General features: G+C 36.9%; 1 protein-coding gene across 3 annotated transcripts in view; it reads right to left on the bottom strand.

The window, feature by feature from the left end:
• Window positions 1-3,643: 3,643 nt before the first annotated feature.
• Window positions 3,644-20,949, bottom strand: part of LOC150101407 (1-phosphatidylinositol 4,5-bisphosphate phosphodiesterase classes I and II-like) — a 965,056-nt gene continuing 947,750 nt past the window's right edge. For all 3 annotated transcript variants that reach the window (XM_090400893.1, XM_090400892.1, XM_090400891.1), the window contains one exon: window positions 3,644-5,500. The gene's annotated coding sequence lies outside the window, so the exon portion shown is untranslated. The remainder of the gene's footprint in view (window positions 5,501-20,949) is intronic.

The raw sequence follows: 20,949 nt of genomic DNA on the forward strand, positions 1-20,949 counted from the left end.
TGGACTTCTGCTGTACTAACAGCTTGTCCACAATGAATACTACCTTCTTTCAGCACCGAGAAGTCCATAGGTATACCTGGTACAGGGATACACTTGGACAAAGGTCTCTGATTGACTTTTTTACAGTCTCAGCAGACCTATTTTCCTCAGTGCTGAATGTTCGTGTGAGGAGAGGGACAGAACTGTCAACTGACCACCACCTTGTTATCTGGACTCTACGGCTTCAGAAACCAGATGCTACCATCAACACTGGTAGGCCTAAGCAGCTATACCGTGTGAAAGGGGAGGCACTAGAAAATGAGGCTGTGAGGAAGAATTTTGCAGATGACATTTCCTCCAGGTTCAAAGACATTCCCAAGCATACTGCAGATGTAAAGGAGGAGTGAGAGCTGTTCAGAACTGCTGTGACAGAAAGCGGCTCAGCATGGTGATGGGCAGTGAGAAAAGGACACCTTGGTGGAACTAAGAGGTCCAAAAAGCTGTCTGGGCAAAAAAGGAGGCCTACCTAATAAGGCTTAGGGTCAGGTCACCTGAGATGCGTTTCCGGTAAACTGAAGCATGAAAAGCTGCTGCTGAGGTAGTAAAGATGAAGGCTTGGGAATCCTTTGGAGAAAGATTAGACTCAAAGCATTCTGGCTGACCATCTGCCGCCTTCAAGGGAAGAAATCGTACACAGCAAGGGCAATTAAGGCCTGATGGTGCACTTTTAACAACCGAGAAGGATATTCTCCACAGATGGAGGGAATACTTTGAAAGCCTTCTTAACCCAGGTGGCCTAGCGGTTGTGGACATCCAAGAGGTGCAGATCGGGGCAATGACTAGTCTCACAGCAGAAGAGGTCCATTTAGCAATAAAATCGCTGAAATTGGACAAGGCTGCTGGTGATGATGAAATTCAGCCCAAAATGCTAAAAGCCTTAAATAGAGACGGGGTTCTCTGGCTGACTCGTGTGTCAGGCTGCTTGGATATCTGGGCGAGCACCAAAGCAATAGCAGACAGGCATAATAATACCAGTCTGCAAGAAGGGAGACCAGAGGGAGAGATTGCAGCGACTATTGTGGCATCTCTCTGCTCGGCCTGCCTGGGAAAGTATATGCTAGGTGCTTGGAAAGAAGGTGCAGGAGTATAGTTGAGTCAAAGCTCCAGGAAGAACAATGTAGCTTTCGTCCTGGTAGAAGCACAACTGACCAAATCTTCACTTTAAGGAAGTCTTTGAGAAATCTTGGGAATATGCCAAGATTGTCTACACATGTTTTATGGACTTGGAGAAGGCATATAACCAAGTTACTCGGGATAAGCTTTGGCAAGTAGTACAGGAGTATGGAGTGGATGGCCAAGTATTAGGTGCCATCAAGTCCCTGTATGAATGCCCAGAATTTTGTGTCAGGGTAAACAGCACAAAGTCTGAACCTTTCACAGTCCTCTGCCAAGGGTGTGTTCTGTCACCCCTCTTTTTCATAATATTTATGGACTGGACTGGTGCCGAGGCAGTAAGTGTGTCAAAATTGGAAGATGTATGCATCTGCTTTTTGCAGATGACCTAGTTCTGCTTAGCTCTTCCACAGATGACCTCCAAGGAACCCTGGATAGGTTTGTAGCTGTTTGTGCAGAAGCCAGAATGAAGATCAGTGTGGCCAAAACTGAAACATTTGTGGTCTCAAGACAACCATCCCAGTGCACTCTACATGTGAGTGGAGTCCCACTAAGGCAGGTGGAGAAGTTTAAATATCTTTGGTCCATATTCACAAGTGATGGAAAGTGGGATGAAGAGCTAGTACTCTGATTGGCTCAGCAAGTGCAGCATTGCAGGAGCTTGGCTGTTCAGTAGTATTGAAGCTGGAGTTAAGCCAGAAGGCAAAGCTGGCTGTCTTCAATACATTCTATGTCCCCATCCTCACCTATGGTCATGAGAGTTGGGTAATGACAGAAAAAATGCGGACACGAATCCAAGCGGCTGAAATGAGGTTCCTTCGAGGAGTTGTGGGGCTGACAAGATGCAACAGAGTCAGAAGCTCTGCAATTTGAGAAACCCTCAGTACTCAACCGTTGCTTCTCTGTGTTGAGAGATCATGGTTATATTGGTACGAGCACCTGGTCAGAATGCCACAAGAGAGGCTCCCCCAGCAGGCCCTCTTTGCCAAGCCAGAGGGTGAGAGGCCACGTGGAAGGCCAAGGACTCGCTGGATAGATTATATCCAAAACCTTGGGTGGACACGTTTGGGAGTTCCACCAGAACACCTGAGCTTGGTGGCAGAGGATCGTGACCATTGGAAGTTTCTCTTGCGGCTGCTGTCCACCCCCCCCCCCCCAGCCCAGTTAGGAAAGGTGGGTCTTGAAGATGAATGAAATGAATGAATGAATATTTGTTTGTGTTTACACTTATATTCACGATTTAGTATAGAAAGAAGTATACTTGGTATCACATGATTGGATCACAAAAGGAATACATGGATAAGAAATCAAATGAAAGTCTCTGACATCATAGGAAGAGTGAAACATCTGAAGTGGCAATGGGCTGGGCATATTGCTTGAAGACAAGATCAACGATGGACAAAACAAGTACTAGATTGGATTCCATTAGAGGAAAAACGACCATGATGCCGACCTAAATCACGGTGGATTGATGATATCATTAGATTTGCAGGAGTGACATGAAAAAGGAGAGCCATGGACAGGCAGTTTTGGAGTAATCTTGGAAAGGCCTTCATCAAGCAGTGGATCGACAATGGCTGATAATGATGATATGTGTAACATGAACATATATATACATTCACATACATTCTCTGATCTTTAATTTTTTTTTTTTAATTCATGAGTTTCTGAATAAAACTATATCGTATGAAGGCTGATTCTTTAAAAAGCAAACACAGGCTTATATTGCTCCTTGAGGCTGCCCATGCAGTACACCACTTTTTGCTTCTCAACAGTTTGTCCATAAATAAGAGCAGTTACCATGTAAAACTTCAAGGATAAACATGAAGCGTTAGTTTATTTGTTTTCTTGCATCAAGGTCTTTTTAACCAAATGAGGCATGCCATTGCAAAGGCACAGAACAAAGGGCATGAATAAGGTTTGTTCGTTGAATTGGGAATATGCATCTGTTTTACTGAATAAACTTAGATATGGGAGGCACAGCGATAGTCTCAAGAAGTAGACTTCATGTAAGATTGTGTTTTATATATTGTCAAAAATATTATATGAAGCTATGGGAGTGACCTCCTTGGACATATTATGTGGAATAACAAGTTATTTCTAAGCATACAACTAGCTGTTATGAGTTCATAATACATATATAGAGGAATACTTAGGGAGTAATATCAGCTTGGGTTTGCTTTTTACAAGGTTTGCCTTTATTGAACTAGGGCAATTTATTAGTTACAGTAATCTTGATTAGTGCAGTTTGCTCTCCACAGGAATCAAGATAAAAAGCAATATCCTGATTTCTGTTGAATGATGAAACCATTAATTTCACTTTGGTCCCTTGATGGTGCAGTATTTTTACATAAATGTAGCACTGTAAAAATAAATTGTTTTCTTATAAAGTTTATTTAACAAATAAACAATATATAATAAAATAGATTAAATTTCAACAAGAACAATACATTATTCTCTAATAAAAGAAAATATTAATTTTAGACAGAAATATCCCAATAATTTTTTTTTTTAAAAAAAGAAAACTTATTTAGCTATAGGAAGAGAACAAAGTTTTATTTTGTACAGTATACTGTACAAAATAAAATTCACAAATTAACTTTACAAATTATACAGTAGAATTTAAATATTTTGACAAATTTTTGCATAATATAAATTTCTTTATTATAGCTTAAACTGTGGACTTGAAGACACATAGCTAACATTTGAGAGAGTGCTCTCGGTGATCCTCAGTCATATTCACAATTTCAGAGAATTTTTTTGCTAAAAGTAAGTTTATTTAAATTTTTATACCAAAATTATTTTGATCATAATTTTTATTTATTTATTTATTTGAAAAAAAAAAAAATATATTGTCTTTGCTAAAGTTTAAGAATTGATGGGTTAAGTCATCTTGAAAACATTTTGCAAGAATCAACTGCAATTCCCTACCATTATGAAACTTGAGAATACAGCACAGTAATCACCCAATATCCAACCATGCACTTTCTAAATCCAAGTATAAACCACTTATCTTCTTCATCTTGGTCATTTCCATGACAAGGAGTAACTGCTATCTGCTGGCATATAGATATTGTCCATATGATGTGCTGCTATCTTTATATGAATTTTTTCTTCCTTTTATATGTAATTTTTACCCTAACAACACAAAGTGGGAAAAATCAATAATTTTTATTAATCCAGGCTGCAGCCATATGAAATAGCAGTTATAGCAGTTAAATGAAAAATTGTGTAAGAGTTGTGAAGAATTAAATAAGCAGTTTATTTCCTGTTTTCTTTTTACTCACTTGCTGGTTGTTAGCAATGCTTGAATTTCTAATATTTTCTCATTACAAATGGTAGGAGCAATTCCAGTTGATTCAAATATATGAAAGATAAGGTACTGCATAAGTAAACATATCATACATTGCAGAATCATTAACAATATCTATAGATCCTTAAATATTTCAGGAGCACATACCACATATGAGAATTTCAGTACATTAAGGTAAAACAAAAAAAAATTATACTTTTTCTTCTCAAAAACGGGAATGAGAAAATTATACAAAAAAGGTGGTGTGGGTGTGTATACTTATTAAAAATTATATACTTTATTAAAGCTAAATAAGTTTTCTTTCAATATCTAAAATATATATCATTCAAACAAGCTCTGATGTTCGTTAGACACAATGCCCAAGAAGAGTATAATAAACAATTGTAATTATAAGTTTTTTGAGCTTTCAGTGGTTTGAGTAATTTACAACAGAATGCAAGATTACACTCAGTCAGTGCAACATATACAAATACATTTTTAAGTCTATTTACAAAATCTAAATAGGTTTACATTCTGTTTCACTGGGAATGTATCACTTTCAGAGTAACAGAAATGAAACATCAAAGCGAACAATTATTTTACTGTACAATACTAAAATTTCTTTCTTACTTAATATAAATTTTGGAACAACATAAAAATGAAGTGGAAAAAATTTGACTTCATTTAGAATAAAATCTCATGTTAAATGAAAAGTTAATTTTAAAACATGAAATACACATTATGATATAACAAAATAGTTCAAAAACAGTTGGTATAACAAATCAAGAATTTGTGCTTCTGACAATTTGCTGTATGAAAAATAATTGCAACATGAGGCAGAACTGTGTCCTTCGTATATACAGGATAGTTCTGTACAAATATCCTCAGATGTCTGGTGATCAAAAAAATCTGCCTCAAAAATTGCAATTATTCATTGGCAGTCACTGCATAAATTATTACATGGAATGGTAAGCAAGAAGGAGATGGATCAAAGCCAGTTCACAGCTAGAAAAAATGTTTCCTCTTCTCTCAGTGAAGTTTCAAATTTTCAACACCCTACAAATGTAAAGCAAAGTGAGACTATTTTCATTTCTAATATTCTTCACAATAAAATGTTTTTAAATGGCTTTAAAATGCACATGTAAAAGCAATAAACTTATGTTGAAATAATAAATTACTAAGATATGTTGCCATTTGCTGATTTGATAGCTATACATTCAGGAATTCTTATTGTAAGGAAAGAAAACCAGAACAAATGCATTTTAAACCAAGATTTCTCTTTGGGACAGTGCTGTGAGATCACTCGTTATTAAAAATAATTTTAATGGAACTGATCACACATAAGATAGTATATTTTTTCTATCTTAGAGAGTCTTGTTTTGCAGTAATAACTAATTGCACACTAATTACTCATTCTGATTGATATTATAGAATATGATATGACTGGTATAGTGTATTCAGGGAGGACAGATAAGATAGTAAGGATATTTGAGTACTGCTAATGATTGTAGAGCAATAAACTAGAGTAGAAATCTCAAATGATAGTGGTAATAAGAGTAATAGAGAAAATATATTTGAAGCTGTTTACTTTGAGATAGACGTTAACAGGCAGTAGAATACATAATTGGGTGCTGAACAAACCAGACTCATCTGAAGAAGACTGAACTTCATAGATGGATAAACCTATGGATGCAGTCATTCTGAATGATTTCAACATTACTGATATAGACTGAGAAAACATTCAAGGATAAATGAAACTAATATTATTTCAATTAAGGGGATATTAAATCCCACATTGTTTTAAAACCGAATAAGAAACTCAGAGATTGGAATCAGAGAGTTTCTAATATTATTGTCTATTAATGTCTATTTAACATTAGCCCTTCGTGGAGTCAAAGAGACTCATCATGAGAGTTTTACTGTTATACATATAGTTCATCATGACATGCTTTAAGCACATTCACTATCTCTGCACTCACTACATTTTCAGGCCATGCATTCCAGTTACCTACCACTCTCTATGAAAAAAGCCTTATACAATTTCCAGGGATGGCTTCTTGACCCCCCCCCCCATTCTTTGAAAAATCTCATCTACATTGTTATACATATAGTTCATCATGACATACCATTAATATTTATCCTGCTCTTCCTCCTATGCAAATTGTATTTCCTCAATCCTTCTTCATACTCATCATCCCAGAGACCACAAACCATCTTTGCAAATTGTCTCTGGACACTTTCCAATCTCTCTTTATCCTTTTGAAAAAGAGGTGATGAAATCTGTGCAGTGCCTTAAACAATGGAACCATAATTTCTTTCTACATGTCAATGACTTCTGCATCATTACACAATTTACTACACTCTCCTGTCAATTTTAACAAACTGTCCTTGAAATTTTAGATCCTTATCCACCTTACCTCTTCTAAGATATCCCCATAACTGTATACTTTGCATCCCGTTTTTGCCTCTTGAATTTTAAAACCTTACACTTTGCAATATTGAAATGGTAATTCCACTCACTTGCCCATTCTCCCATTATTCAAGTCCTCTTCTGAAGTCACATCTGCTGTACTCTCCTCATAGTTCATCCCAACTTTGCATCATTTCATATGACTATATGAAACCTTTCCCAATATCATTAACATACACTGGTGTCAAAAAGCTTAGGATGAACTACATTTTTACCTGTATATGAATATGAAGAAATTTTAACGACTATAGCCAAATGACATAAATTTATTACCAGGACCATTAATAAATTATATTACACAAAAAATGTGTTATAAATTTCATACAAATTAAATTACAGTATGATTTTGGCAAAAGTTAGAAATTTCCTAAGAACATAGTTAAGGAATTAATGTACAGTACTTAGAGAAAACTATGCGACATTTCAGTATGGATATGTCCACCCCAAACTGTGATGCAGCTCCCACGACCTCGTACCATGCTTAGCACCACATGATTCAGGAGTTTTTGAGGCAAACTACCCCGCTCCTCCTTCAGAGCTAGCCTTGTTTGTTTTCTGGAGGGGAATTTCAAGCAGCAATGCATCTCCCTATTGTGTCCCAAACGTGTTTTATGGGGTTGAGATCTGGGAGTATGCTGGCCACTCGATTCGATTAATATCCTTGGTTTCCAGAAGTATCTCCACTGCTCATGTATGATGTGGTGTGGCAGTGTCATCCATAAAAATGAATTCTTTGCCTACAGAACCACAGAACAATTGAATATGATGTTAAAGAACTTCATTGAAATGTCATTCACCAGTCATAGTCCTTTTTTAACAGCACTTGTAACTCAGTGCATCCATTAAGCATAATTCCTCCCACATTATGACCCCAGCACCGCCATATCTATAAATTTCAACAACATTCTTATGATAGTAAGCAGCACCACTTTCACATCAGGTCAAGTTTTGTCTAGTATTGGAGGAAAGACTAAAATGACTATCTGTAAAGAGTACATTAGTCCATGGGTGTCTTGTTCAATTTTTATGGATACAACATCACTGTACATGTGCTCTACAATGAGCTGTGGATGAAGGAACGTAAACTACAGGTCTTTCAGCATATAGGCCTACTTGTTGCAGATATCTTGCCACATTTTGTCGAGATATCAACGTACCTGTGCTTGAATGGAGCTGACCTGCCATGGTGCATCGATTGTGTTTTGATGTTATAACCAAAAATCTGTCTTCATGCTCCATGGTAAAGGAAGGGCAACCTCTTAGCAAACATCTGGAACACATACCATTGGTTTGAAACCTAGAGCCTGGATTCAACGCTATGTGAGATTCCAAACTCTCTGGCAATATCAGTAACTCAACAGCCTTCTTCAAGCTTTTCAATAATTCTTCCCTGCATGAAGTCATTTAGATGATGTCTTTGAGATATTACAAGACATCCAAGTTTGCAACTTGGATGGCTTGAATTTATTTTCGTATATATATGTCTCCATTAGGCTTTGTAAGAATTATGTTTTCACAATGCAGGGAAGTAATGTTTTGTTTGATGAATATTCTCTCTCTTACTGGAAGGTAGGACTATTTTGTTTCTTCTGTGAAATTTTCTATCATTAAAAAGGAAAGGATGGCTGAGAAAATCTGATAATCCAATGCAAGGATTGATATTATTCGCCACTTGGCTTATTTCACTCAGAGAATTAACAGCGTTGAAAATTTGCTTGATGTTTCTTCTTATGAGATTGTTAAATTTAGTTGAGCTCAGTGTAAAGTTAAATTGAAAGAAAGTGTATGAGTAAATTTACAGTTTAATTATTTGTGCATATATGTTTACTAAATGAGTTGTATAGAATTATTGTGAATAATAATGGATTGATTATATTATTTATTTATAAATATACTTGGAGTAGTTTCTGACTTCAGCTAGAATAATTAAAGATAAGGTTCTTTGGATTGAGTTGATCACTTGAATATGAGATCAGTAATAGCATTTCCTAAGAAGATGAACCTCGTTAGCATTTTGGTATTCAAGATGGATGAATATATAGTTTGACAACATATGAGAGAACCCTCGACACTTTATGCATGGCAGAAGAAAGCGAATCCATTCCAATAATAGGATAATCAATACGTTTCATGGGATGAGTGTTTATTATTACATGTTGGAAAATTAGCTTTTACTTTATGAACATTCTAGTTTTTGAAGTGATAACTATTTTGCTTGTATAACAGCTGGAAAATTTGATGTATAAAATACGTGTTTTCACATGTTGGTGACGAATTTGTACATCCCTTATTCTTTGCACCCCTACAACATGAATTGACTCTTCTTGGCACTCTGCTAGTTACGGTTCTCTCAACTGCAGGCAGTCCATACCAAAAAAGTGAAAAATCATCATTACATAAAATAGCACAGTCCTGAAGTACAGTTTGATCTGAGATAAAACTTTAATTAAAGAATTTGATTATTTTGTTATTATTATTTTCCTGACCTCCATGGAGTCACAAGACTCATCATCATGGGAGGCCAGTACAAAGTCTATCATACTACTTCTTAAACTAATGTACTGTTTGCACATTCACCACCCACTCAGGCAATGCATTCCATGCTCTTACCATTCTCCATACAAAAAATTTACTTCTTAGGGTTTTACCACCACTCTATTTTGCAACTTCCAGGGATGGCTTCCCTCATTTAACATGAAAAATCTCGTTCAGTATAATAACCCTTCAACAGCTTAAATGTCTCAATCATGCCCCCCTCCCCCTTTGTCTTTTATCTATCAAACTCTGTAGTCTGCATGGCCCTCAGTCATCCTCATCAAATTCCTAACATGTAACCTCAAGGGGAGTACAGGATATTATTATTATGTGACACCTCCAGGGAGTTCAAAGACTCATCGAGGGAGAGTATGCCAACATCACCAAACGATTGATCCCATTCCAACTACTAACCGCACTCAAACTTGCTTAAGTTTTTACGAGCGATTAATAGCAGAGGCTCTACCAAGTGACCAACCTAGTACTACATGAAAAACTTGCATCATTACTAACTTCCTATCTTATATTTCTGCCTTCTAAGGCACTATTTACTGTATCAATCCACCTATATATTGGTCTTTTTCCTGCCAAGCTGGCAGAGAACACTTGTTTTGATAATCTTTCCTCTCTCATTCTGTTTAAGTGACCATACCACCTGAGATTAGCTCTGCTAACACATTGCTGCATGCAAACAATGTCAAGTTCTTTCCTAATATCCTTGCTTTTAATATGATATTGTCATTGATGCCATCTGTTCACATCCTTAAAATGTTTTACTTGTTCACATCCCTAACCTTTCTCAGTACTCTCATATCTGCGGTCTATAGTCTTTGGTCAAGTGTTTTATTTCTAACCCAGCTCTGAGATCCATAGGTTAAAATTGATTTGAAAATTGTCGTGTATATAGCTAATTTAGGGTTTTAACTAAATTCTCTCTTATTCCATATCAATTTATTCAGTTGGCTTCCTACCATACCAGCTTCGTTGATTCTGTTGTCTATTTCCATATTAACTTACCGTCTTCGCTAAAAATTTTGCCTAAATAGTTAATATGTTTTACTTGTTCTCCATTCATGATGCAGGTGATATTTTCAATGTTTCTGCCTATTCTCATTGTCTTTGACTTGTTATTGCTTACCTTCACCAAATCTATTACAATAGTTATTCAATTTAGTCAGAGAATCTTGCAGACTTGTACTGGATTTATTTATAAGTATAATGTCATCTGTATAAAGTAAAGAGCTGAAGATTAGCATCTCCAATTTTGATATTAGGTTTAATACCACTTTCTTTCATAATGTGATACATGTAGATAATAAATAACAGAGGGGATAATGTACATCCTTATCTGACAGAAGATTTACAATCAAACTATCTTCCTGCACTTTCTTCAATTTTAACTGCTGATTTACAACTCAATCTCAAATAAAGATAAAGACTAAGTATTGCCTGATATAATGCCCTATTGACACTAATATAACTGTAGCATTTTGAATAGCTTTTCTCTTGCCAACTTGTCAATATGCCTTTTGCAGGTAACAAAAATTAAATAGATCTTTGTTATATTCCCATGGTTTCTCCACTATTTGTCGTAAAGTGAAAATCTGATCATGACAGCTTCTATTTGGCCTGAATCCAGTTTGTTCTTTACCAAGCTTCTCTTTACAATCCTTCTCAACTGTTTTTCAAGTATACTTGCATAAATCATACCAGGAACGCTCAGTAGGGAAATACCTCTGTAATACTCGCATTCAGTTTTATTTCCCATTTTGTATATGGGTACTATGAGAGCTCTACTCCAATTATCTGGAATTCATCCCTCTGTCCATGCCTTCTGAACTATGCAGTGCAGCTACTTCAAGAATTTTATACTTGAGCATTTCTGGTCGAATACATCTACTCCAGCTGCCTTTCCACATTTCAGGCTTTTGATGGTTTTTCTACTTCAATTATGGATATGTATTCCTGATCGCATGTCTGTTGAGTGTTTTTTAACACTGTACTATCATGATTGTTTCATTTAGCAATTTTTCGAAGTAATTGAATAGCTATCCATACATCAAGGATATCTTTTGCTCCAGTTTTCATGTCACCTTTATCATTTCTAATTCCTTTTACAGCATCTGTCCTCCATTTCTGAGCTTTTTCAACAGCCTCCAGAATATTTTGCCACCTACCTAATATTTATTTTCTATGTTCTTGCCAAATGTTACCATGACTTTTGTTCAGCTAGTTTTACACAGTGTTTAGAACTTTTGATATGCTTTCTTCTTTTCCTTTGCTGTGTCTTTAACTTCCTGTTTCCACCATGGAGTTCTGATTTTTCTAACCTTGCAGACAATATCACCACATGCCTCTCTGGCTGAATCAATCAATCAATGTTTTCTTCAGGATATGCCACTGAATCACCAAGGTTTAGTTTCTGTTCTCAAACTCTTTCATTTTTTTCTTGAATAATGTTTGTGTATTTTAGTCTACAGTTCACATCTGAGAGCTGCTCAACTTTTATTCGCTTTAAAACTTTCTTACACAATATGAAATTCAATTTTATCCTGCTCAAGACTAAATAGTTATCACTTCCAATTTCAAATCTACTGTACACTCTAGTGTCCTGCAGCAGTGAAAAAACATCACTATCAACAATAACATAGTCAATGAGACTTTCTTATTCCTTGCCTCTTCTTTCCATGTGAATTTGTGCACATTTTTATGTTGGAACATTGTGTTAGTAATAACCAGTCCATGTCCTGAGCAGAAATCCAACAAGTATTTGTCACTATTATTAACTTTGCTCTTTTCTCCAATTTTTCCCAAAATATTTCTGTATGTCTGACAATCATTTCCTACTCTGCTATTTAGATCTCCAACAAGGACCAACTTTTCCTTTTTCATTGTGTCAGTTGCTTTCTCTAAAGCATCAAAAACATTTTTCCACTTCTACCTTAGTAGAACCTTCTGTGGGACCATAGGCACTTATTTGTCCACTTCCCCATTCTGATTTTCCCACATTACTCTAATTGATATTGCTTGCAATTCAAGAAGATTAGTGTTGAATACCAGAGCTACTCCTTTTCCCTGATTGTTATTGCCTGATCATAACATTTTGTATTTATTGCTTAGAAAGATCTCATTAGTTTTTGTCTTTTTTTGTTGATCTGGTACTTATCCAATTTTTCTGCTAGTTCCATTTCTTTGCCATTTTGTTGATAGTACCAATCTTGACCTCTGATGATGTTGCGTTTTGGATGCATTTCGGGGTTTGCATGTCCTCATGATCAACATTGTACAGTCTTGTTATCATTTTTGTTATCTGTCTCTGCATCCTCTCAAGGTTACTTCACTCCCCTTCAAATCTCAGTGACCAGATTTGAGCACAGAAATCCAGATGTGGTCCGAGCTTTATATAAAGGGATCACCACACTTTTCTCTCTCCAAGGAGTATGAAGCATCCTATCTGTGGATCCCAAATTTTAAAACCTTATATTTAGTTGCAATAAACTGGATCCCCATTCCTATGGCCACTTTTCTAGCTTATTGAAATCCTCTTGAAGAGCCAAAACATCAGCACTATTACTAATAACCCTCCCAAGCTTCATATCATCTGCAAGCAACTTGAGTATCTCCATCTAGTCCTGTGACAATATCATTGACATAAAGAGTGAGTAGCAATGGTCCCAGTACTGAACCGTGTGAAACTCCACTTGTTACCTTCCTACACCCCTGATACTGCTCTCTCATATACAACTCTGATATTTACCAGAGAGCCAATCCACTAACCTTATATTATTATTATTACCCCAAGACCTCATGGAGTCAGACTTATCTGGGAGGTCCTTTTATCACAAACACACACAACTCATCATACCATGCCTTGAACACATTCAAACTCCTTGCAGACATCACACTCTCAGGCAAGGCATTCCAATCATTTACAACTCTGCACGAAAAAAACCTGCCTCTCATTCCCCTACTCACACCCTCTTTATACAGTTTCCAGGGATGACCTCTGGTTCTCCCCGATCTCCCACTATTTTGTGTAGAACTTCTCCAGCATTGATCCTATAACAACCCCTTACCAACTTGTAGGTAAGGGGTTGTTATAGGTCTCTATCATATTCTCCCCCTCTTCCTCCTGTTCACCAGACTGCAAATTACATCTTCTCAATCTTTCCTTATACTGAACATTCCAGAGGTCAGAAACTACCTTAGTCAGTTGCCTTTGGACCCTTTCAAACATTTCTTCATCCTTCTGAAAATCCGGTGACCAAATCTGGGCACAATAGTCCATGTGTGGCCTAATCAAAGCCTTATACAATGGAACAAGAATCTCCCTACTTCTACATGTCAGTGTCCTCCACATCATTCCCAGAAGCCTTTGTGTTGTCTTCACAATTTTGGCTATGTATCCCCTAAATTTCAGATCCTTATCCATTATCACCTCCAGATCTCTTATTTCTTCCACCTCCAACAATATACCCTCACCAAGCATAAATACTACATCCCATCTTTGTTTTCTAAATTTTAAAACCTTACATTTGCAACATTGAACTCACATCCCCATTTCCGTGCCCAATCACTCAATTTATTCAAGTCTTCTTGTAAGGCCACAACATCTTCACTACTCTTCATGGTTTGTCCCAACTTTGCATCATCTGCAAACAACTGAATATCTCCATCCAAATCTTCACCTATATCGTTAATATACAAGTTAAACGGTAATGGCCCCAAAACAGACCCCTGAGGCACTCCACTAGTGACTTTCCTTTTCCTGGATATCGCTACCCCATACACAACTTGTTGATACCTATCGACACCCATATGTTGAAACTTAACAATCGACTTGTCATGTGAAACCCTGTCAAATGCATTTTAAAATAAATAAAAAAAAATACTGTTTATGCCTTACCCTCATTCACTGCTTTTGTTACTCTATTGTAAAAGGTTACCAGATTACTAAAACAAGAATGTCCTTTAACACATCCATGCTGGCCTGCATGAATAATATGCCTTCCGGTACCCAATTCTGTATATGAGCTCTTACCAATTTCTCCAAAATCTTAACAACTACAGAAGAAATACAAACAGGCCTACAGTATGGTACCTCCATTCTTTTGCATTCTTATGCAATGGTACTATCTTACCTTCCACTTTCCAGGAACCTGTCAGTATTTAGAATACATCCCCTTCCTTCACTTCAACTTTTCATCACTTATTATCCTTCTAGGAATAAAGCCTGCAGTACCAGGATGAAACACTAATAAAATGATCATTAAGTAGTTCAACTCTGTTATTTGCTTTGGTAATCTAATTCCATCTCCATCCAGCAAGGTAATCCATTCACTATCATTTTTCCTCCTCCTCACCGCATAGCGAAAAAAAATCATTGGTTTGCATTGCCAGTGTCCTCTCATACTCTAATTTTCTCTCCTGACAATGCTAGTCATTTTCCTAGCCTGAGCTCTATATTATTACTTATTCAACTATTTGCCACCTCTCTCTTTTTATGTATCTTGGAATATGACTTCAAATTGCTTTATCTTCTTTACTCAAGGTATACAATCTGCCATTGCAGTCAACAACTTTTTCTTAAGTATCTCCCATGCGTTAATAACCTTCCTTCTTCTTTCAAATTCTTTAATGCATTATATAATGCTGCAAGCTGGTTTCTAAGTGTATTATGGTTGCCTGCCTTATAATTTCACATACATTCTTCCTGTTTTGATACTATCACATGCCTATTCATCCTTCAAGTCAAGACTACATGGTAACTCTCACCACTGGGTGAGGGGGAGCAAATATAACATCCCAGTCAATCAGATCCTCAGATGCTATGACCAAATCTAAACTCTTGATCACTGTCTATTAAATTATTTAAGGAATTTACATTGTATACCGTAATATTAATTAAAAGAAACTTTAATAAATACCTCCTATATTTTGGCAATGTCACATTGCCATCTTCATGGGAACATACAACTATGACACATGCATGCAGGCACTACAAAAAGCAAATGGAGCAGAAAAGAGAAAACTACTGTTGTTCCTAGAGTCCTAAAGGTGGCCCCTTGTGGGCTATATTGGGTTGTCTTGGCTGTTGGGCTGAAGTTCTCAAGATGCAGGCTTCCCAAATTTGGGGCAGTCTCATGCACCCAAATTTGTTGAGGTTTGGAAAGTTTTTTAGAGTTGAGGCTGATTCCATGAACAGTCTTTCATATTTAAATTTGCTGCAGTGTATTAACATTTAATACATTTAATATAAGCCTTTCTTCCAACATATCCTGTGGCGAGTATCCAGAGCATGGTCTGCAAGCCCAGAGTGGCTATACTGAAACCAGATATATAGTCTTTGTGTTCCGAAATCCTGACATTTGCTGTCCTGCCTGTTTGGCCAAAGTAGGACAGTTTACAGCTGCAAGGGACCTGGTATACCCCAGGTTGGTCTAGGGCAGGGGTCGCCAAAGTCATTTGCCTGTCAACCCCTTCAAGCGTTTCTTGACTTTTTATCGACCCCTATATTTTACTATTACATAATTATAATAGAACAAGCAAAAAAAGACGTTTATGTGAGTTTTTAGATTGTTTATTTTATAGTTACAGTGTTTATTGTATGTATAATATAGTATATATTATTATATTACTACTACTATTACTATCACTAGTAATATCACTGGTATTACTAGTGATATTAATAAACTACTGGTATTAATATCACTGGTATTACTACCAGCGCTGCTCAACTCTTCAACATAGAGAAGTTTAGTTCGTGAATGAATAATGATTGAATTATAATATGTATGTTGATGAATTTTAGAACATTATTGCTCACTTGTATGTCGATGCGCAAAAATGAGACTGGGATCGAATACTTGTAAGTATCAGTAAATAAGAACCACGCACGTGTTGCAATCTTGCTCCCACTGCGCCGGCCGGCAGGAACCACCAACATCCGTTTATTGGTAAATACGTCATTTTGGCCTACTTGATTGGCCTCAGTAACTATTTTCATGACCTTACTCCATCTTACAGGTCCTATTCATGGACCTGTAAGATGGAGGTACTGATCCCACGATTCACTCTTAATTGCGTTGTCATTAAGGTAATCCAAGTTAACCGAATTAAATATTATCCATACAATGATGTCTTATATTTTTCTGTCGACCCCTCCCCCAATCGACCCCTAACAATGTCATATCGACCCCTTTGGTGACCACTGGTCTTGGGGAAGTGGTTGGTCTTTGGTGGAGCAGATAAGGGATGCCAATTTTTTTTTATATGGTTTGTAACAAGAAGTCAGGTCATATTGCCTTATTAACATCTAACCCAATCAACACCCGATACACCTGTGATTCTTTCATATCCACTTCTAACATTTACCTCCCTTCTACATATTGTATGATATCATTTACACCACCACGATATACACTGATAAACTGCTCATTCAATAATTCCACTATATCCTTTGCAATGGTCACTCTGCTGCCATGAATATCCACCAATGCCAACCTGCCATAATTATTCTTTCTCTTGCTTGCTGTATAATGGAAAAATTCTCTTGAATTAACCTTGTCCTGACCAGCCAATCTCCTCTCATACTGCACCTTTTCTTTCTTTACAATGTTCCTCATCTTTCTAGACTGATTTTTTATTCTTCATGGATCTGAACACCACCAACTGTCTTGTTTCTCCTCCATATGATACACATATGCACGTTTTTTTAACCGAGGTACATAATCTTACATTCTATAGCATTAAATAACATTAAAGTGACAATCATTATCCTTTTCCACAATAACAAGCTATTTAAATCATCCTGCAAATATCTACATCACCTTTATCAACTATAGCTCTCCTGAAAATGGAAAAATAAATAGAAATTGAAAAATACGCTGAACACTTCCTGTTCATCTTCCTCTTTGACATGAATCTCTGTCACATCTGCAACATCAAAATCTTCACTTTGATGATACACCTTTCAAAATGATCAAAACAGTTTCTTTTGCATCATCTGCAAACAACTGAATATAGCACTTTAAATCTTTCCCTATATCACTGATATACAAATTAAAGAGTGGTGGTCCTAGTACAGAACCCTGAGGTACTCCACTAGTTTCGTCATTCTCCTAGATTCCACTCTGCCATATACTACTCTGGTATCTGTATGTCCCCCCCCCCCCCCACTATTCATATTATTAGCTTCATGTCCATTTTCATTTGCTCCAAATTTTGCAATAATGGTTTTCAATGTGGTATTATTATTATATATTCAACTTCAAGGAATCCTTTGACTCATAGGAGGGCCCTAAACATCACGTCAAGATCTATCCAACATTTGTGCAGTATCTATCATACTTTGCTTTGAACTCATTCAGAGTCATGGCACCCACAACAGACTTTGGCAACCTATTCCACTCATTCACTACTCTCCAAGTAAAAAACCTAGTTCTAACACCCATGCTAACTAAACCCTTACTCAGTTTCCATGGATGGCCCCTAGTTCTCCCACCACCAGACCTGTTCTGAAAAATTTCCTCTGAATTAATCTTACTGTAAAAACCCCTTAGCAAACCAACCCCTGCACTCAGATCGGCACACATTATCAAGATGGCCTCTTATCAAGGCTCAATTAAAAGGAACAATAACCTGCTTGTCTCTGCTCATCAAAGTATTCTTTAGTAACCAAGCGATCTGATGAGCTGGTTTAGCCACTGTTGCCGTGTGCCCCCTAAACTTTAATTCCCTATCCACTAACACTCCCAAGTCTCTGGCTTCATCAATTTCCCGGAGTACAGTTCCACCAATGTGGTATACAGTTGGTAATCTTTTCACCCCAAAATGTATAACCTTACACTGCCACATTAAACTGACATCCATTCTCTTTCTGTAGTCTGCCAATCTATCCAAATCATCCTGCAAAATTTTGATATCATCTGTATTAACTATTGCTCTACCCAACTTTGCATCATCAGCAAATAATTTAATAGTTCCTCTCAGATTCCTTCCTATATCATTAATGAACAAATTAAACAGTAGTGGTCCAAGAACAGAACTCTGTGGTATGTCACTAGTTACAGGCCTTTTTTTGGACTCTACCCATGAATAAAGGACTCTCTGATATCTCTCCATATTCTATCAGATGCCTTTGCAAAGTCTAGTAGAATTATGATTTAGCCATTTTTTTTTTTTTATCCACTTCCACTGTTACTTTATTATAAAATGATTGAACAAATCATGAAGACAAGATCCAATGTTGGATTTTACCTTGAACCAACTTTCTCAATATTTTAACAACCACTCTTCTTATATTATCATTACACCTCTATGGAGTCTGCAGATTCATTGTGGGAGGTTCATTCAGTCTATAAGAAAACTATCATACTGAATCTTAAAATCCTTAACACTCCCTGCATTAACAACATATGGTGAGAGTGACAATGAAGTGATTATTACTTGGGTGGTTCCAGCAGTGTGAGGACCTCTGTGAGGAAAGGGTATATATGTAGAACAGCTTGCAGGTGTAGCATGGAATGAGGAGTTAGCTGGAAAGGAGATCAAAGTAGAGGGATATTCAAGAACTGTCTAGTAGAAGGAATGTCTAAATGTATACTTAAATATAAAGAGCCAATAGGCTTCATTTCTGTGATATAAACATTATTCAAATTAAGGGGATATTAAATCTCACATTGTTTTAAAACCAAATAAGAAACTCAAAGATTGGAATCAGAGAGTTTCATGCCAATATAGTAAACTATAAAAGTATCAGCGGCCACTAGCGTGAGCTAATGCAAGTAATCCTAGTACGTAGTACAATCTCAGGCAACTCATTGCAATATAGTAAACTTTTATAGTTTTCTATATTCGGCATGAAACTCTCTGATTCCAATCTTTGAGTTTCTTATTCGGTTTTAAAACAATGTGGGATTTAATATCCTCTTAATTTGAATAATATCTAAATGTATTCCTAGAGTCAGAAGGTTAAATAAGGTGGGTGTGAATTAGATGAATGGAGATGAAGCATGCCATAAGAGAAAAAAGGCATTACGGAGGCAGCATAAGTGGAGTGGTAATAATCAATTCCATGAGAATCGCAAAGAACAGCCAAGGAAGGTGACTTGATATTTCATGGACAGCATGGATTTGCCAAAGGGAGGTCATTTTTTAGTAATCTACTTATTACAATAAGGAGACTGCTTCATTGGACAAAGGAGATGAATACACAGTAGCATACTTAGATTTTGCAAAGGCTTTTGATAGATTACTGCATAATAACTTGATAGTCAAACTAGAGCGGATGGGGTTGGATATTAGACTAGTGCACTGGATTGAATATTGGCTGTCTGATAGGTATCAGATATTGTGTATGGGGGGAGCAATATCCCAGAGGAGGAAAATTGCTAGTGGTGTGCTTCAGGGGCTTGTTTTAGGGCTATTGTTTATTGCTGTTTAACTGTACGTTAATGATATTCTTGAGGATTTTGTTGGAGATATTCAGTTGTTTGCAGATGATGCAACTTTACGAGAAGACGTGAATGGGCATGTGAGTGGGGATGCCAGTTCAATATTGCAAAATGTTGTTATTATCATTGTGTGGCATCTCCAAGGAGTCCAAAGACTCATCAAGGGAGGGCACCTACTCTACACCTCTCCATCTCCACCACTCAGTGAACCACATCATCTACACCAATGCCATCTACTGCCCACCAAAACTAGTATTTTCACAGACAGTCACAAACATTCATGCCCACATTACGATTCGAACCCATGCCTTTTGGCTGGAGAGCAGATATGCTAACCACTTGGCCAACCAGATTTTGGGAAACAAAGATGGGATGTAGAATTTATGCATGGTGGGAATATATTGTTAAAGGTGGAGGAAATAAGAGATCTTGAGGTAATGGTAGATAAGGATCTAAAATTTAGAGGACACATTGCTAATGTGAGGACAACACAACAAATTCTGAGAATGATGTGGAGGACACTGACTTGTAGAAGTAAGGAGATTCTTGTTCCATTGTATAAGGCTCTGACTGGGCTGCACATGGAATTCTGTGCACAGAGTTTTCAAAAGGACAAAGAGATGTTGGAAAGGGTTCAGAAGCAACTGACTAAGCTAGTTTCTGATCTCTGGAAAGTCGAATACAAGGAAAGGTTGATAAGATGCAATCTACAGAATCTGGATAGGAGGAAGAGCGGTGATATGATAGAGACCTACAAGTTAGTAAGGGGTTGTTATAGGATCAGTGTTGAAGAGGTTTTTACAGAAAATGATGGGAGATCGGGATATCCAGGGGTCATCCCTGGAAGCTGTATAAGGAGGGTGTGAACAAGGTAGTGAGAAGCAAGTTATTTTGTATGAAGAGTTTGTGAATGATTGGAATGCCTTGCTGAGAGTGTGTGGTGTCTGCAGAGCATTTAAATGTGTTTAAGTTGCAGTATGATTAGCTGTGTGTATGACAAAAGGACTTCCTAGATGAGTCTATGATTCCATGGGAGGTCTTAGGGT

This window comes from Typopeltis vanoorti, chromosome 11 (genome assembly GCF_054136105.1).
Source record: "Typopeltis vanoorti isolate ZY-2024b chromosome 11, IOZ_Tvanoo_1.0, whole genome shotgun sequence".
Classification (NCBI taxonomy): Eukaryota; Metazoa; Arthropoda; class Arachnida; order Uropygi; family Thelyphonidae; genus Typopeltis; species Typopeltis vanoorti.